The 17,734-nt window shown below is 40.7% G+C and overlaps 1 protein-coding gene across 1 annotated transcript in view; it reads left to right on the top strand.

Moving 5' to 3' along the window:
- Positions 1–17,734, top strand: part of LOC117514727 (CUB and sushi domain-containing protein 3-like) — an 885,172-nt gene that overhangs the window by 211,747 nt on the left and 655,691 nt on the right. The window lies entirely within an intron of this gene.

Raw genomic sequence — 17,734 nt, 5'->3', positions numbered from 1 at the left:
TTCACCTTTCCCTGGTTCCAAAAGGCACTTTTGCTTTTTCATATTCAACATAAACTGGTCGTAAATGCACCTTCAGCATCGGCGCTTGCTGTGTGCAGCCAGCTCAGTATTGTAAAAGTCAACTAGCGTTCATTTGTTCACCTTCTAGTGAGGGGCAGGGCTGTGTGAGTGCTGTCTGTCAAGTGGAGGATGTGAAGGCAGCACTGCTGGTATCAACACTGTTACATTTGAGTATCTAATGTAGCATCAGGAAGAATATAATATGTATTTTAGGATATTTGAAATTATCACTTGTGGATAATTTTACCTCGAATACTGGGGGCACCACCTATGACTGAATGATATTATAACAAGGTTGTAATATCTATGATTTTAGGGTCAGTCAATAGGAAATATTAAAATCCATCTCTAATCTTCAGTAGTAAGTTCTACATGTCAAATCTGACCCCCTCTGTAAAACCATACAAAATGACAGACAACTTCACACGTTTAAACATTTATTTAAATCAGTCAGGAGTTAAATAACAGTACATATCACAGTAAGGCAATTTGATCATGATGAATTTCACTGAGCAGTTATTATATGACGTTCAGATAATTTGGTTTAGTTGCGGGAATTTAAGAATGAATTTCATCCTAATCATCGGGGAATTTACTTTGGTATTTATTAATGTGAGATGATTAGTGAAGGTGAATAGGATTAAATAAAAGCCACTCTGTTTTATCTGATGCTGTAGCTCGGTCTTACTTGGACGCTGTGCAGATCGGTCTCCGTAGGTCAGGGGCTGGGAACTGTCTCATTTTAAGTCAATGATCCATCCGTCACACAGCTGCTTCAGGGACCTTGACAAAGAGACTCTGCCGGTCACCCTGCCTGGTTTTGTTGGTTACCGGGGATGCTTTCTGTTGTTAGGCTGTGACTTGCGGCGGCGGTTCAAATCGCTGGTGATGTCTCAGCTGACCTGGATGTTTTTATCTCTGCAGCGCTTGTAGTCAGGGATAGTCAGAATAAAGGCTTGAGTGTCTTTATTTATTCTATTCGCCAAAACAAAAATTCATCTTTCGTCGTCGTCTATGGAAGCTGGATTAAATCACAAAACTCGATACAAAAATAGTTGACTTTGTAAGAAAAATGTTTGCGAGCTGAATTTGGAGTTCAAGAAGAAAAAAGGTTTTAATTTGAAAAATCACAAAAGGAAGTTAAATGCGCCTGCGTGTTTAACTTTACAAAAGTTGAGCAAAAGTTATCTGTAAATAAAAGGAAAAAGTAATTTCTTGTTGATGCGCACAAACAAGAAATAAGTTTACACAGCACGTGGTTGCAGACAAAGGGTCATAAAAAATTTAGATGGCTAGGCAGCATCTCAAGACCCAAGAAGAGAGAACGTAAGAGTAAGGGTGCATAAGAGAAAGGAGAAGCAAGAGGAAGAGAGCCATTCCCCGGGGGCACATGCTTTTTTAAAGGGTTAAAAGCTCCACCTCCAAGAATTCTGGGTACTGTAGTTTTCTTCTTCGTTACTTTGTCTAGTTTTATAATAAATCAGCATCTGTTATTCTTAAAATTCCCACTTACAAACCAAGCAAGTCCTGTATTGTATACTATATAATATCCTTAGAACTATCACACACGATTATATATGAAAAAAGCACATTGGCTAAACTTTCTGCAATCTATGATCAGAGCACAAAATACCAGATATATCAGTTTCATGTGTGAGGTTAAACAATCACAATTGTTTCCTTTTCCTCTTTTTTTTCTTCTGGTTACAACAGCAAAGTACACTTTTTAAAGGTGGTTAAACTTTATAATACTGTACGTTAGTTACCTGCTCTTCCCCAATTTGTCCAACAGGGGTCACTCTTGGTTCATGGACTGGAACGGACTGGGTTTTGGATTTCATTATAAAATATTATATTTGTCAATCCTGCATCAATTTGAACCAGACAAACTGCAGTGTGATTCCCAAGTTGATGGCAGTTCGTCTGTGGTATGATTTTACTTGAACCTTGTTGTAAAGACATAGTTTTTAGACTTTGGAAAAGTCGGTCTCTCTGGGGTCTGTGTTTTTTTACATGAGAAAGGAGTTGGCAGCATCTGGTTTCGGTGAGGATAAGGAGATTCACAGCTCCATGAGGAATGCACTTTAGAGAACCTTAAATCCTGTTATTGGTGGGGGTTGATGACAGTTGGCCATCCTGTGCTATGGTCAAAAAAGCCTCCTTTTGGCAACTTGATATTTCCCAGATCTTGAGCTGTCTATGAAGAAATTTTTACGACTTTTGCTTAATGCAAACTTAGGAGGTTGTTGAATGGTGGATGCAAGCTTCTCGCTACACTAATCCAAAAGCCATTTTTATCCGGAATGAAATCAGCATGTCCGACCGTTTTCACTTGTTAGCGCGATATCTCAAGAACCTGTTGACCAATTTCATTCATATTTAGCATAAAGGTGGACTTTGGTGATCCTCGACACCAGTCGAATACGGTGACCTTGGGGTCAGTTTCAAGGTCACAGTGAGATATTCAAGATATTGTCATTGCCACCCTTGTTATCGCGATATCTCAATAACCAGATGACCACTTTCATTCATATTTAGCATAAGGGTGGACTTGGGTGATCCTCGACACTTTGTATTACTGATTTGTGGAGGCCGGGGGGGATATGTCATCTCCTGATGACTCTTGTTAGTATTGATTAGGATGTGTTTATCAATGTATTTATTTTTGGACAACCTTCCAATCAGTACAATCAATCCGGTGAAGAATCTAGTTGAGAGCCCTGAATTGTGACTGTAAAAGGTGCAGCCATTAAACATAAATATGCAATTTAAAGCAGCCCTGAAGTCAGCAGGGTAAAATTGCTCATGCCACCTACTTTACAGTGCAAAGCACAGCAAAACAGAAAAATGGTTCAGCATATGTCTGAGGAAAGGAAAACTTGGAATAGGCTGAATACTGCAGATGGAGTGTTCCTCTCCATTTAAGGATGTGTTAGCCTCAATTGCCACAGGCCAGAAGCATCACTTCTTTTCGGGCACTGACAGTGCTTGGGCCACTTCTTCCTGTTTTAATTCAGTCTGGGTCTTTGATGTTGGCAGATGGCACTTTGATCTTATTTCCTCAGAGATGCAGCTGCATTTTTTCTTCATTACCAATTGTTTCACACTGAAGTCACAGCAACGCAACACTGACTCCTCACCCTCCCACCCAGTCACCTCTTCATCTTTTTCCCAAGATCTGTTCTTTATCCAGCTTCTGACATTTGATTGCATTTGTGTGACTGAACAGTGTTGTTTACGCGACACACGTCTGATGTTGTAGTTTCATACACATTGGTACTGAGCTGCACAATTAGGACAGTTGGAACATCATAAGTGGATTTGCTGGGCAAAGCTGTTTACAGTAAGTTAATTAAGTGCGACGCAACCTTTACGCTTGACGTGTGACATGGAACGCTGCAGAGCCACACGAGTGCCACGAGTGTCATTTGTAACCATGAATTACTGTTGCCCGCTCTGGAACTAATAATTTGTGAACACAAACTATTCATTTGTATTCACAAATTGTCAAAATGACACCTGCCAGGCTCATTGCTCATTGTGAACCACAGGATATATATATATATATATATATATATATATATATATATATATATATATATATATATATATATATATATATATATATATATATATATATATATATATATATATATATATATACGAGGTCTATTAGAAAACTAACCGGCAGTTTTCTAAAAAAAAAAAAAAAAAAACTATATGGATTTGAATCACGTGCGATTACACCAGACATGCTTGAACCCTCATGCGCATGCGTGAGTTTTTTCACGGGTGTCGGTGATGTCAATCGCCTGTGGGCAGGCTTTGAGTGAGCACTGGTCCAGCCCTCTCAGCTGAAATCCTTTGTCTGAGACACTGCTGGAGACGGCGCGCGTTGCTTGATCAAAAATTTTTTCAGGACCTGTGAGGGATATCTGAGTGGACACTATTCGAGAAATTCAGCTGGTTTTCGGAGAAAAGTTTAACGGCTGATGACAGATTGTGGAGTTTCTTTCGCATTAAGGACAGCTCACAAAGCGGATCGGCGCAGTCAGAGATGGCGTCCGTCTGGCTGTTTCGAGCTGAAAACATCCTAATTTCAGGCTCTGTTCACCCAGGTCGTCGTCAGAGAACAGAGAAGTTTCAGAAGAAGTCGACATGAGGAGTTTATGCGGACATTCCACTGTTAAAGGAGATTTTGTAATGAAAGAACGTGCGGGCAAATTCGCGAAGTCGGTTCAGTGACGACGCCGCAAATCCGTCTGCGCTGCGACAGGAAAAACACCTCCGTGTTGAAAACCATTTGTAAAATTCAGACGGCTTTTGATGGCTTTCAACAAGTGAATATCTGAGAAATTGTTTAACAGCTGGGCATGTTCCAACTTGTCTGTTAAGGTTTCCAATGGAGGTGTTTTTCCTGTCGCGACCCCCCGCAGTTGGGTCCGGCCCGACATGCGAATCTGCCCGCACGTTCTTTCATTACAAAATCTCCTTTAACAGTGGAATGTCCGCATAAACTCCTCATGCCGACCTCTTCTGAAACGTCTCTGTTCTCTGACGACGACCTGGGTGAACAGAGCCTTAAATTAGGATGTTTTCAGCTCGAAACAGTGAGACGATGCCGCCTCGGAGCGCAGATCGCCGTCAGGCGCCGTGGGCCATCCTTAAAGCGACACTAACAGCCCAAAATCTCTCATCAGCCGTTAAAATTTTCACTGAAAACCAGCTGAATTTATCGAATGGTGTCCACTCAGTTGTGCCTTACAGTTTTTGAAAAATTTTTTATTAAACAAAGCAGCAGTCTCTGAGCCATTCCTAAACAATGACAGAAAACGATGAGAGGGTGGGCCACTCCTCACTCAAAGACTGCCCACAGGCGAATGACGTAACCGACAGGCGTGAAAAAACTCTCGCATGCCCACGAGGGTTCAAGCATGTCTGATGTAATCACACGTGATTCAAATCCATATGGTTTTTGAAAAAAATAATAAGGTCGGATACTTTTCTAACAGACCTCGTATATATATATATACAAAAATGCAAAACAGAACAAACTGTTGAATGCATGTATATACGTATACAGTGTTGCCACAGTTACTTTGAAAAAGTAATGCAATTACTGATTACTGATTACTCCTTGAAAAAGTAACTTAGTTACTTTATTGATTACTCAGTTGTAAAAGTAACTAAGTTAGATTACTAGTTACTTTTTTAGTTACTTTCCCCAGGTGCCGACAACAACCCTCTGCCACCTCAACATGACAATGATACTTGTTTTGCCAAAACTCACTTTATAGTCACCGTTTCTTGACTTCAATGAAAATAAATACTTGTTTCATAAAAAGTAAAATAAAGACCTATTTCTTGACCTCATATTTAACTGTTGACAGCACTGTAACAGTAAAACTTGCAATTCCTAACCTACATTGCTTATAAATGTAACTATTAAATTCTTTCTAACATTTTTCTAACATTTAAATTCTCTCTAAACATTTTACTTGTTGAAATTATTATTATTATTATAAGTAGTATTAGTAGTTGTAGTAAAAAAAGGCTTCAAAACTGGACCTTTAATCTAGGAGTGTTGTGGGGGGGGCACATCCTTGCCCCACGCCCCCATTCCATCTGGATTCGCCCCTGCTTTGGCGTTTGAGCACAAAGAATGGATAACATTTATTTATGCAGAAAACATGACCAGATTTACAGGTAAGAAAGTTTTATTGCATTTTCACATCATGTGGTCCTCAGAAAGAGAGTTTAGGTGCATTTGAGTGGAAAATAGTGTTAGTTTTTGACGCGTCGCGGAGGATCAGCTGTTTTTAGCGAGCAGATACGGAGCAGCTCAGGTCAGAATTCTAAATAAAGGAGAAAAAAAAGCATAAAAATGTCTTTGTAAAGCTCAGTGCAGGTGTGCTGTTGTCACTGCGCTTTAAGAGGTGAGGACGTGTCGTAGCTGCTGCAGAAAACCGCGGATAAAAGCTCACAGCTCGCTTAAAGTGGGCAGTTCAGTTGAACCCTAACCCCCTGCCCACAGACCAAGTTTAATGCTGCTATCGACCCACAATGTAAAAATAATAGTAACGCACAGTGACTTGGAGAAGTAACTTTCTACTACTATAACTATTTCTACTACTATCTGATTACTGATTTGGAAAGATTAACGTGTTAGATTACTCGTTACTAAAAAAAGTGGTTAGAGTAACACGTTACTAAGTAACGCGTTACCGGCATCACTGCGTATACATCATAGAGACTGTTTCTTTCATTTCATTTCATTTATTTAAAAGGGACAGCACATATTGATGAACACATAAAATGTAAATATGTCAGATTATAGCTGTGGGCTAATAAATTCTTCTTAAAGTTTCTAATAGTTCTTCTATAGTTTAGACTTTTTGGTATTCCTCAAGGTGCAGTTCTGTGACCCATCTTTGTTTTCTTTGTACATGCTTCCACTTTGACATTTAATAATGCAATTTCAAGGTACTTTATACTACATCTGCTCTGTGATATACAAGTGTGCATTTAATTTACAGCAAGGAGTTATTGGTTATAAATGGTTGGCTTTATTTCATCAAACATATAGCTGTATGTGTGTCTCATGTTGTGCCTGTGATCTGCTTGGAGCCACTCTTCCAGTTTGGGCGTTACAACTGCAAATGGTCTGAGTACCACTAGGACCACTCTGCTCCAGTTCCTTCAGCCCTTGGTGCTTCTTGATTTTGTCACACTCCTTCTTTCTGATGTTGATGTCAGGTGGGATTATCACATCTATCACAACTGTTGTCCCCTTTTCCTTGTCAACCACCACTATGTCTGGTTGGTTTGCCAACAGCAAACCAACCAGACCAGTCTGTCTGGAATTTGATGTCCCATGAAACCTTAGCCCTGTTGTTCTCAAATATCTTCTGCAGTGTCTCCCATTGAGACTTGAGCATTTCAATCCATACGCAGCTGTTCTTCTGAGAGAGAGAGAGAGATCGTTGCTCCATTTCTTGTTGCTTTGATAATCATCCTCACTTATTACATACATACATATATGTGCATATCCTTTTCATCTTGACAGGAATCGTCTTTGATTCAACTTTATACAACTGTCATTTGGGTTTTCACTGGGCAGATCAGTGCTTTGTAGTCATTAACCCACTGGGTGATGTTTGAAGTGCTAACCTGTTCTTCAATTGACAGAAAGGATTAAAAATTTCTGAGGTCCATCCATCCATCCATCCATCCATCCATTTTCTCAACCCATTTATTCCAGTTATGGGATACAGTGGGGCTGCAGCCATCCCTGTGGTCACTGGATAAGATGCAGGTGACAGGCTGCCTGTCTGTGCAGGGCCTGTCACTCACCTCTCACCAAGTGACCACTGGGATGGGCTCCAGCCCCGCTGTATCCCAAGATGACAGACAGCAGTGGTTCTCCACAAATATGTTAAAAAATTACACAGACGTCACAAACTATTCTGACCAAAAATGTGGTTGGACTACAATCCACACATATCTGGCTTTTCCCACTTGCAGAACTGTTGGAGCTACCAAAAGGCTCCAACTGGTGTTCCTTCTGTTTGATGCAACACGTGGAGGGGAGTTGGGGAGGAGTGGCCGAAGAGGGAAGCTTTGTTCTCCTTCTAAAATGGAGCTAGTGCAACATCTAGTGATATTAAGAAGACTTTGCATCTGGTTCCAAAATCTGTTAATTGTACAGTAGTTGCACACTTTCTATTTTTCCACCAAGGCTGTAGCAGTACCACAGACATGTCAGGCTTTGGCAGGAGAGGGATTGTGAAGCCAGATGCTACCTTATTTACATCAGTTACAAGTGTGCATTCATCTTGTGCGAATGTTTTTCTGAAGGATATCAGTGATGCTTCAGAACGTAACAGAAAACAGACAGCTATAGGTGTAGAGGGGAAAATGAAAGGCTGTCTGAGTAAAACAGAGACAAGTCAGCTTGGCAAAAGGAAGAACTCGATGAGGACACGGTGAGGATTAATGGCTATTCTAATCATGAGTTGCTCCTGACTCTCCCAAAAGCCAATTTTGATTCCTTCCACTGAAATTGTCTCTGGACATCCATTAAACCAAGCAGTGAAGCAGCAATCAGAGACAGTGTGGTAGCAGGAGAACACAGTCTATTGATACACTGTCATATTTTCTTCCAAGCACTATCCAAAGGAATAGGAAAAATTAGCCCATGTGTAGAAACATAACTGGACTAAATTGCCATTTTTTCCCCCCTCATACCTTTTCAACCAGCTGTACCTGACAGGAGCTTTCTTCAAACTTGGTCTGAAGAAGGCTCCTTATGTACAAAGGGACATGCAGTCTGTGTCATGCAAAATTAATTTTGGCTGTGCACCCATAAGAAACCGACTGCAGTCACAATACAGTCAGTTGTTGCTGGCTGCTCACGAGACGCACTTATGGTGTATACATTACCAGTCTGACTGACTGATGCCTATTTCACACCAGATGCTTTTGTGCGCTGTTGTGGCGCTGCCACAGCCAGCCCTATATTTCCACATTATTTGTCTTTGATAATGCACTCCCCTCCCCGAGTTCCCCTCCCCTGCTCTTTTGCTCTCTGTCTCCTAATGCTGCATTCACATGTCGGCGGCTGCAAAACGCACAGCGGTCACCATGGCAGAATCCCTGTCATCTGCAGTGGATGTGCAGATGACAGATGCAGTGACTGTAGGTGATGACATGAGGAGCCAGAATTTTGTCAGTGCAAATGACATAGACAATAATTTAGTTAATTGAAAGATACAACAGAGTTTTAGTGTTTTGCACAGCTTTACATTAAAACAAGAAGCCCTGGCTCTGAAGGCAGCTTAAAATGTTTTCTTTGTATTATTACCCAAATTATTGGAGGATGGTGGCCAAGAGGTCAGTGCAGAAGGTTCCCAGTTTTAAACGCCTAGTCCTCCATGTAATGGGGAGTTGTGTCAGGTGTAAAATCCGGTGTAAAATGTGCCACTTCGACATGCAGATCCACCTCGGATCTGGTGTGGCGACCCTGAGTGAAAACAAGGGAGCAGCTGAAGGGGCGTACGTCACTAATATTACACAAATTATTCACATTTACCTGGTTAAAACCTGCTGACTCTCTGCACTTAAATAACACTGGTCAACACAATTTTCCTTGCATGGAGCTTTTCAACGGATTTTGGGTAATTTGGGGGCACTGAATCAGAATCTGGTGTTAGTTTTTGACAGTCACATCACATTTTGAGATATGAAAACATATTTCTTGTATCAAGCATTGAAGCAAAACCTGCAGTCTTGCACACCACTTTGGCACCATAAATAATATTACAGCTCTTGTTCACATTTCATTAACCTGGTTTAAAAATTGCTTTTGAAGCTGCTTTTGTGCACAATTACTTGCGTCAAACTTTTGCGTAATCCATCAATACGAAACGTGCAGATTGCAAACATAGATGCAAAGATAGAGCAATTTCAGTTTTGATGGCAAGTGTCGTCGTGGTGCATGGTTGCCATGGCCACAGCCAGAGGTGTCAGAATTTGTCTGTCAGTTTCTCAATAAAAATAATGAAATGTCCAGTTTACCATCTGACACTTACGGCCGATATGTGAACCTAGCATGAGCAGGAATATCTTGTATTATTTCTTGATTTAGTTTTTGAAAAAAAAATGGCTTTAATTTGTTTTCCCTGGCTCATGCAGCTGAGAGTACTGGTGTTGCCAACCAAATGGTTCCCCCTAAAATTTGGTCCACCCTGCCTTCATTGTGCATGCATCATTTCTGAGCATCAGCAGCGATTCACCGATTATCACATCGCTTATGCTTAAAACTGCACTCCAGTCATCAACTATGTCAAAGACAGATATCTGAAGCTTTTGTACAACAATCATTTCCACATAAATTCACCATTATTTCATAATAAAAGATGGGGGGCCAATCAGAGCACCACAGCACATCAGAGTCTGACGTGCTGCTGCGCCTACGTAATTTCGGAGCGCCAGTAGCGATTTGCAGATTATCGACTTGTTTCTGCTTAAAACAGCCTCATTTCTACTTGAAACTGACTTTAGAATGATGTAAGAGGTTTTAATTTGTCATCTGATGATTAATAATGACATTATTCCCTTTGATCGCTTTGGGTGTAGAGAGTCAGACTCAGAGTTGGTCTCAGGCGCATGCACAGTGAAGGCACGGCGGACCAGGCCCAACACTTAGGTGTGTTTGTTTCCAGTGTGGAAGGCTCCCGTTTAAAGGATACCCCTGACCTTTCTCCATGTAATGTGGAAATGTGTCAGGAAGGACGGTGTGAAAGCTGTGCCAAATCAAGATGCAGATCCACTTTGGCTCTATTGTGGTGACCCCATGTGGAAAACAAGGGAGAATCCCAAGGGACAATTAGTTCATCTAAGAGAGTGAAGAGAGTAGATGTGCGATGTATGGGTTTAACATTGAGCCGATTCACAAATTAGAATTTTAATTGGGTATAATTTTGACAAATTAGATTTATTCAAAAAGTTATAAAATTGCTTGAGTAATTTGCTGGAGTATCTCAGTGGAACACCTACTTCCAAGTTTTCCAGTATTGACAAATTCCTCGTTACACTGCGTATTTTGGCCGACCTCTGTCAACTGACAAGTGACGCATCATATTGTCAATTACAAATATTAGACTCTTTTAAAATGCACTGAAAAATGAGGATTGTTGGGTAATCTACAAATTACTAACACAAATTAATTAGATTGTTCCAAAGTAACTAAAGTAATATTTCTAACAACCTGTTCTCTTAATTTAGATGAAACTCCTCTGAGTGTTACCCAATGAAGCACTTTCTTTGGGTTTTCTCTTTTTGTGCGTATTAATGTCAAACATGATTTACAGCTGAGCAAATGTGGGACTTACTGGTGACATTGTGGCTGCATTTGCATTAACACGGGGATCATTCTAAAGGAAAAAAGAAAACCTGAGGTACTGTTGAAACTTACACATCAGTTCCTCCCCTGCTATTCCGAGGGGTGAATATTTCTAAGCAGAAAGACACGCATTGTGTATCTGATCAAAGTCGAGGGAAGAGAGGCTTAATCCCTCCTCAAGTAGCATTAGGCTGCTGATGCTGAGGATGTAAATGAGCTCAGCTAAAACAGTCCTAATCCTCACCACCATCTCTCTCTCTCTTTAAAGAATGCTGTCACCATTTTTTTAAAAGAGATGCATACTCATGTTTAAATCCAGATCATGCTCCAGTGATTTCCTGAGATGCTCATTGCCCAGCGTTCAGTGCCTCTTTTACTATGCTGGAAAACCTCACTAGCAAATTCTTCCTCAAAATCGTGCCATGTGTCCAAAACGGACTGGCAAATTCAAAGCATGTTGAATATATTGCATAGAACCTATAAATGCATTACGCGGTGGAAACCACTTAAAATTCTTCAGCTGTGATGCATCGTTTGGTGCTTTCGACAGCAGCACAGGGTTTTTGATTTACAGGACCATGCATGGGTGCATCTCAAAGAAACCACTTAGAAACCTGTCGTACACATCTCTGCTCTGATGAATTATTACAACACGCCTTCCTAATTTATTTATTATTCTGTGCAGTTTAAATAAGCGCAGCTACAGAGACATTGATGAGTTATAAGTAAGGTTTTAAGCATGAGTTGGAGGAGCCTTGTTTATGCCTTCAAGAGTGTAAATTATTTCAGTTTCAATTTATTTTCATTTATATAGCGCCAAATCACAAAAAAAGTTGCCTCAAGGTGCATCACATAAGTAACGGCTAACCTTACCAATCCCCAGAGCAAGCACACAGGCGACACGGGTAAGGAAAACTCCCTCTGATGATTTGAGGAAGAAGCCTCAAGCAGACCAGACTCAAAGGGGCGACCCTCTGCCTGGGCCATCCTACCAACAGAAATTACAAAACAATTCACAAAACAATATAGAGGAAATGTTGCTGGTGCACAGGACAGGAAGGTTTCCAAAGCAGACACCACACCCATCTCTGGATGGAGCCACACCTCAAACAGAGAGAGAGAAAAAACAGAATCAGGCATCAGAAAGACATCAAATACAGTATAACTGCAGCATGAAGTAACAAGAAAAAACAAAAGAAATACTAAGGTGATCGCCGGCCACTAGCCCTAAGCTTCACTGAAAGACCCAGAATTTAGATAATGTTGAGGCCGCGGCACGCTCCGTTTTCTAATAAAATGAATTAAAAGACTAAAAAGCATTTAAAAAAAAGTGCCTCATGGAGAACTTCACTGTTGATGACTAATCAGTGGGACCACAGTCAGGAAAAGAGTTATAACTTCCACTTGAAAGTGCTTATTAAATGTGCTTGTAGACCATGTGGACCTACCGTCGTGGCTTTTAATGTTGTCAGTGTTTTAGTACACGTCTGTAACAGTGCAACACACAGGTTTGTACTTTGACCCAATGCTAGGGAGTTTTCTGTTACCATCCAAATTGCGCAGTTTGAAGTACTTAATTGAAAACATTCATTCATTCATTTTCTGTCACTTATCTGGGTCGCAGTGACAGCAGACTAAGCAGTTCATCCCACACTTCCCTATCCTCGGCCAAATCTTGTAACTCTTCCTGGGAAATATAATTGCTCCAGCATGTCCTGGGTCTTCCTCCCAGTTGGACGTGCCTAAAAGTCCTCCCCAGGAGCCATCTTAGACAGATGTCTGAACCACCTCAGCTGGCTCCCATCAATGCAAAGAAGCAGCGGCTCTACTCAGTCTCTCCTGGTTAGTCAAACCTCAAACCCTGTCCAGCAGTGTAAACCCAGATACCCAAAGGAGGAATCTCATTTCCGCCACTTGTATCCACTGCTTGTACCCAAAGTTCATGACCATAGGTGAGGAAAGGAGCATGAATGGACTGGTAAATTGAGATCCTCGCCTTCTGGCTCAGCTGCTTCTTCACCATGATGGCCCAGTACAGCTTCTGTACCACTTACCCACACTCATGAACAAGACCTCCTCCACCCGGAGCAATAAATACACTTAATGGACTAATGTGTATTTTAAATAAAACTCTCAAATATTGTACAACGCTATTATTCTCGCATTAGGTGTTTTTTTAGGCAATTGGAAACTGCAGTGGTAACACCTTTTTCTGCTATTACAGGTCACATGACATACAGAAAGATTCACATGACATTGGGGAGTTTGTTAAATGTTCTAAGAGCTAAAGTTAGGGCAATACTGAATAAAAAAAGATGACTGTCACCATGGCTTTTGGAATCACACTGTAGTTCTAATGAGATCCTTGCTACAATGAGAGTTATTGCAAGATGATAAAACCCAGCAGTGACATTCAATCACTCAAATGAAATGTCATTTTTCAAGTGTTTTTTTTTTGTGGACTGTGAAAATATTGCTGAACATTCGGGCAAATCTGTAATGGAAACCTCGCTAATGATCAGAATATTTTTCTTATACAGGAATCAACTGCAGACCAAGTCAGACCAAAACTGGAGTGCTGAAACAACTGTTTAAGATTTCCTTGTTGTTGCACTGAGTTGTGTTGCAAGTTATATCTTAGAATATATCCAACCTTTGAGATTTGGAGAGATCTTTGGGAGTCATGGGATCACTGGACAGAGATGTTTGGTGATGCTGCAACCACTACCTTTGCACCCCCCCCCCCCCCCCAGCCCAAATAGGGTTTTTTTTTTCACTAAACCAACTTTACACAACATATAAACAACTTAAATATCACAGAGATTCAATGGGAAGACCATTGCAGGTTACAGCAAACTCATTTGTGCCTAAACTAAATTCATTCATGGGTTTAAGATTCAAAATGGCCGCCAATAGACCCTTATCATTAAAATACATAGTAGGAACAAACAGACTTAATAATGACAGAAATCATTGGTGTTTAAGTGAAAAAAAACCCTATTTTGGTGGCCATCTTGGATAACTGGCTTGAGGCCAGTTTTTTTTTTATTTTTGGGAACATCCTGATTGTGTTTTGGGGTCATCTAAGGAACCTAAAAAAGTTGGCTTGGTTTAGTCCTGGCGGGGGGGTTTGCAAAGTAGTGGTTGTAGCTCCCCTAGTAATATCTTTGCAGGAAAACAAAGGTCCAGTCTTTGTGGCCCTCATGCTTCCTGTCTTACTGTATAGTTGTGAGACATGAACACCAACCACTGACTTAAGGTGATATCTTGATGTCTTTGGTACTAGGTATTTTCACAGGATCCTTGGGTACCACTGGAATGACTGGGTGTCAAAGGAACAGTTCATTAGGACCACAAAGATGAGGAATATCACTTGTTTTGTGTGGGAATGTCACTTATGACATCTTGTACATGTGGCATGTTTCTCTGGGCATGATCCAACACACAGGTGCCTCAGTGTTGAAGAGGTTGCAGTGGTTGCCATCCAAGACCCAAGGTGGTTCTGTGGTGTGGTGGACGTGCCAATGCACAGCACCAGTGTCGAAACCAAAATGAACATATTGTTACATAAACATTTTATTGAGAAGTCAAGGTCAGTTCAGCCCGACACACTCAGGCTTGAATCGTGCAGCAGCACTGCTGAATGCAGACATCAACTAAATAGAATGTTTTCAGCAGTGTGAAATATGCTCAAATGTCTCAACAAGCAGCAATCTGTGCAATGATGAAAAGAAATCCCACAACAGTTGAAAAAGTTGGTTATTGAAATGTAACATTGTAGAGTTACATTAAATGACTTTAGAAAACCTCAGATAGAGACTTTGTCTCCAAATAGCAAAAATCTATAGCAGGGATGAAACTGCAGACCTCAGTCATCCCAGTTAAGTTCAGTGTTTTTAAGTCCACTACTACCAAGACACTGGACAATAAAAAAATAAAATAAAATAAAATGGAACTCACAGAAAAGTGCACACAATCTTTCATGTTCTGACACTTATTTGGGTTCAGGTTGTGGTGACAGTAGACCAAACAGCTCATCCCACACTTTCCTCTCCTCAGCCGTGTCTTCTAACCATATAGTCACACTATAAACAAGAATAAGTTAGCAGAACTCAAAAATATTGAGGCAATCAATTGCCACAACATTTTTGAGTTCATAAACTTAAAAGTCAGTTGTACCCAGAACTTAAAAGTTTTGATTATATGGTACTTGTACCTCATGATTGCAATTAAATTAAAGTGTTCATTAAGTAAAAGTAAGTCTCTTTGGCTACTCCCTTGTTTTTCACTTGGGGTCGCCACAGCAGGTCTGCATGTTGATTTGGAGGTGATGGTCTAGTGGTTAAGGTGTTGGGCTTGAGACCAGAAGATCCTTGGTTCAAATCCCCGCCTGACCGGAAAACTTGGGCAAGGTCTTTAATCCCCTATTGCTCCTGGTGTATAGTGAGCCCCTTGTATGGCAGCACCCTGAAAACGGGGTGAATGTGAGGCATAATTGTAAAGTGCTTTGAGCGTCTGATGCAGATGGAAAAGCGCTATATAAATGCAGTCCATTTATCATTTGCCATTTGGCACACGTTTTATGCCGGATGCCGTTCCTGACACAACTCCACATTACACGGAGAAATGTTTCAGGGGTGGAGTTTGAACCGGGAACCTTCTGCACTGAAACCAAGCACACTAAGAACTTGGCCACCATCGCTGCCAAATTGCTCATTAGGTCAAATCAAATATTTTCATATATAATTACTTAGTTCTTTCATTCACTTTCCATAAGAGTGGGCATTTACAGCGACAAGAGAAAACCATCACTCTGCCGCCAGCTAGGCGGGGCTAAAATACACCAGAAGTCTGTTTTATGCAAATACTGATTGATGCGACATGCAATTGTCAATCCGAGTGAACAGACAGTGTGACGTCAAGTGGCTGCTTGCTCAAACAAAATAATCCAAGTTGCCAGAAAACGCTCATTTCTGTATACATCTTATATGTTTCTCATATATTTAATAAACAATTAGGGAGAAATAAACACTTCTTAACCTAAAAATGCTGTTTTTCTAACCAAATAACACATTTGAAATGATTTACAAGTCATCTTCCGGACACGTTAGTGTGCACCCCAAATGGCCATCAAGCAACAAAGCCAAGTAACTCTTCCTGGGGACTCCCAAGGAATTCCCAAGTCAACTTGGAAATATAATTCCCCCAGCATGTCCTGGGTCTTCCCGGGGCCTCCTCCCAGATGGACATGAAGATCCCTCAAGCGAGACAACCAGGAGACATGCTCACCAGGCGCCCAAACCACCTCAGCTGGCTCCTTTCGATACGAAGAATCCACTGCTCTACTCCAGGTCTCTCCCAGATAGTTATGCTTCTCACCCTGTCCCTGAGTGTAAGTCCAGATACCTGCTGGACAGTTTTCATTTACAGGAGTAATAGTTGGATTATTTTCACCGTGCATCAGTCAAAATGTAGAAGATCTCCAGAGCTGTAAAAACACCTTTCACCTCAGCACTTTTCTTGATTCTTAATTTCTCCCCTGCCCCCTTCCACCAACAATTCGTATCACCGTCAGTTGAGATCTCATGGATTTTGCATTTGAATCCGCTGTCGGTGAGGGTATATAACACAGGTTCTTTGGCTGTTATCTCTGAGAAATTTGTTTCACAATTCACAGCACTAAAATGTCTTTTCACTGAGTGCAGCTCACTTCTGACATTCAGTAGGTTCACAGCACTCTAAAGGTATTTGAAATGAGAACAGAGACCTTGGGATTTATTGGTGTATTGTTCCATGTTTGTTTTTATTTATTTATTTTTGTCTCTCAGTATTTTTCTTCTGGCTTCCACAGTTTGAGATTGTACACTAAGATTACAGCAAAAAGTACTTTTCATATTTATACAGCAGCTACCACTGTGCTCTTGTGCAAACCTTAAAACACAATCTCGGTAAACCATCAGTAGGATGTAAACATTTTTGGGTGGTGGCCAAGTGGTTAGTGCACTTGACTTCAGTGCAGAAGGTTCTTGTTTCAAACCCCACCCCTGTCACATTTCCCCATGTAATGTGGAGTTGCAACAGGAAGGACAAACGGCATACAAGGGAGCAGCCGACGGGACTTACTTTTGAAACATTTTTGATAGGGATTTAGTAAGACACAGTGCCAAATGCATTAAATAAAATACTCTTTAATGACAACTTAAGGATTTCAGACACTGACCCAGAGTTCAGTTTGAAATTAAATATTTCATGTCAGCTGTGAAAATCAGCTTCATGTCAGGGTCAATGAGAAATTCTTAGCAGGAGAAGCACTCGTCTCTACACTTACACCAACAAATATCAGACACATATGAGCAGGAGCAGATTAGAATAAGCTAAAAAACATGGGCTGAATGCACGACAAAATGCACAACAGAAAAAAAAAAAACATGTGTGTTTTGTCGTGGTTGTCGGTAAAAATGCCAGCGGGCCGAAGAACCGTCATAAAAACAATTGGCCTTTTCCAGCAATGCATGGGTCAGCATTTTATACGCTGCTTGTCTCAACACCTGTTATACAAATAATGAATGCCTGCAATATTTATGGATATTACTGTTTTAGCATTGGCACATTTTCTTGTTTCAGGTGCAGTTATGTGCTGTACAATAAGTAGCCGTATAAGAAGAAATATAAGCAAGTAGACATCCATCACAGTTACTTCATTTTTAAATTTCTGATGTTCATAATAAATTAGACAAAACCAAAGTCGGCAAGGATCAAATTGCATTACTT

This window comes from Thalassophryne amazonica, chromosome 7 (genome assembly GCF_902500255.1).
Source record: "Thalassophryne amazonica chromosome 7, fThaAma1.1, whole genome shotgun sequence".
Taxonomy (NCBI): domain Eukaryota; kingdom Metazoa; phylum Chordata; class Actinopteri; order Batrachoidiformes; family Batrachoididae; genus Thalassophryne; species Thalassophryne amazonica.
This window is presented reverse-complemented; position numbering and strand designations above follow the sequence as displayed.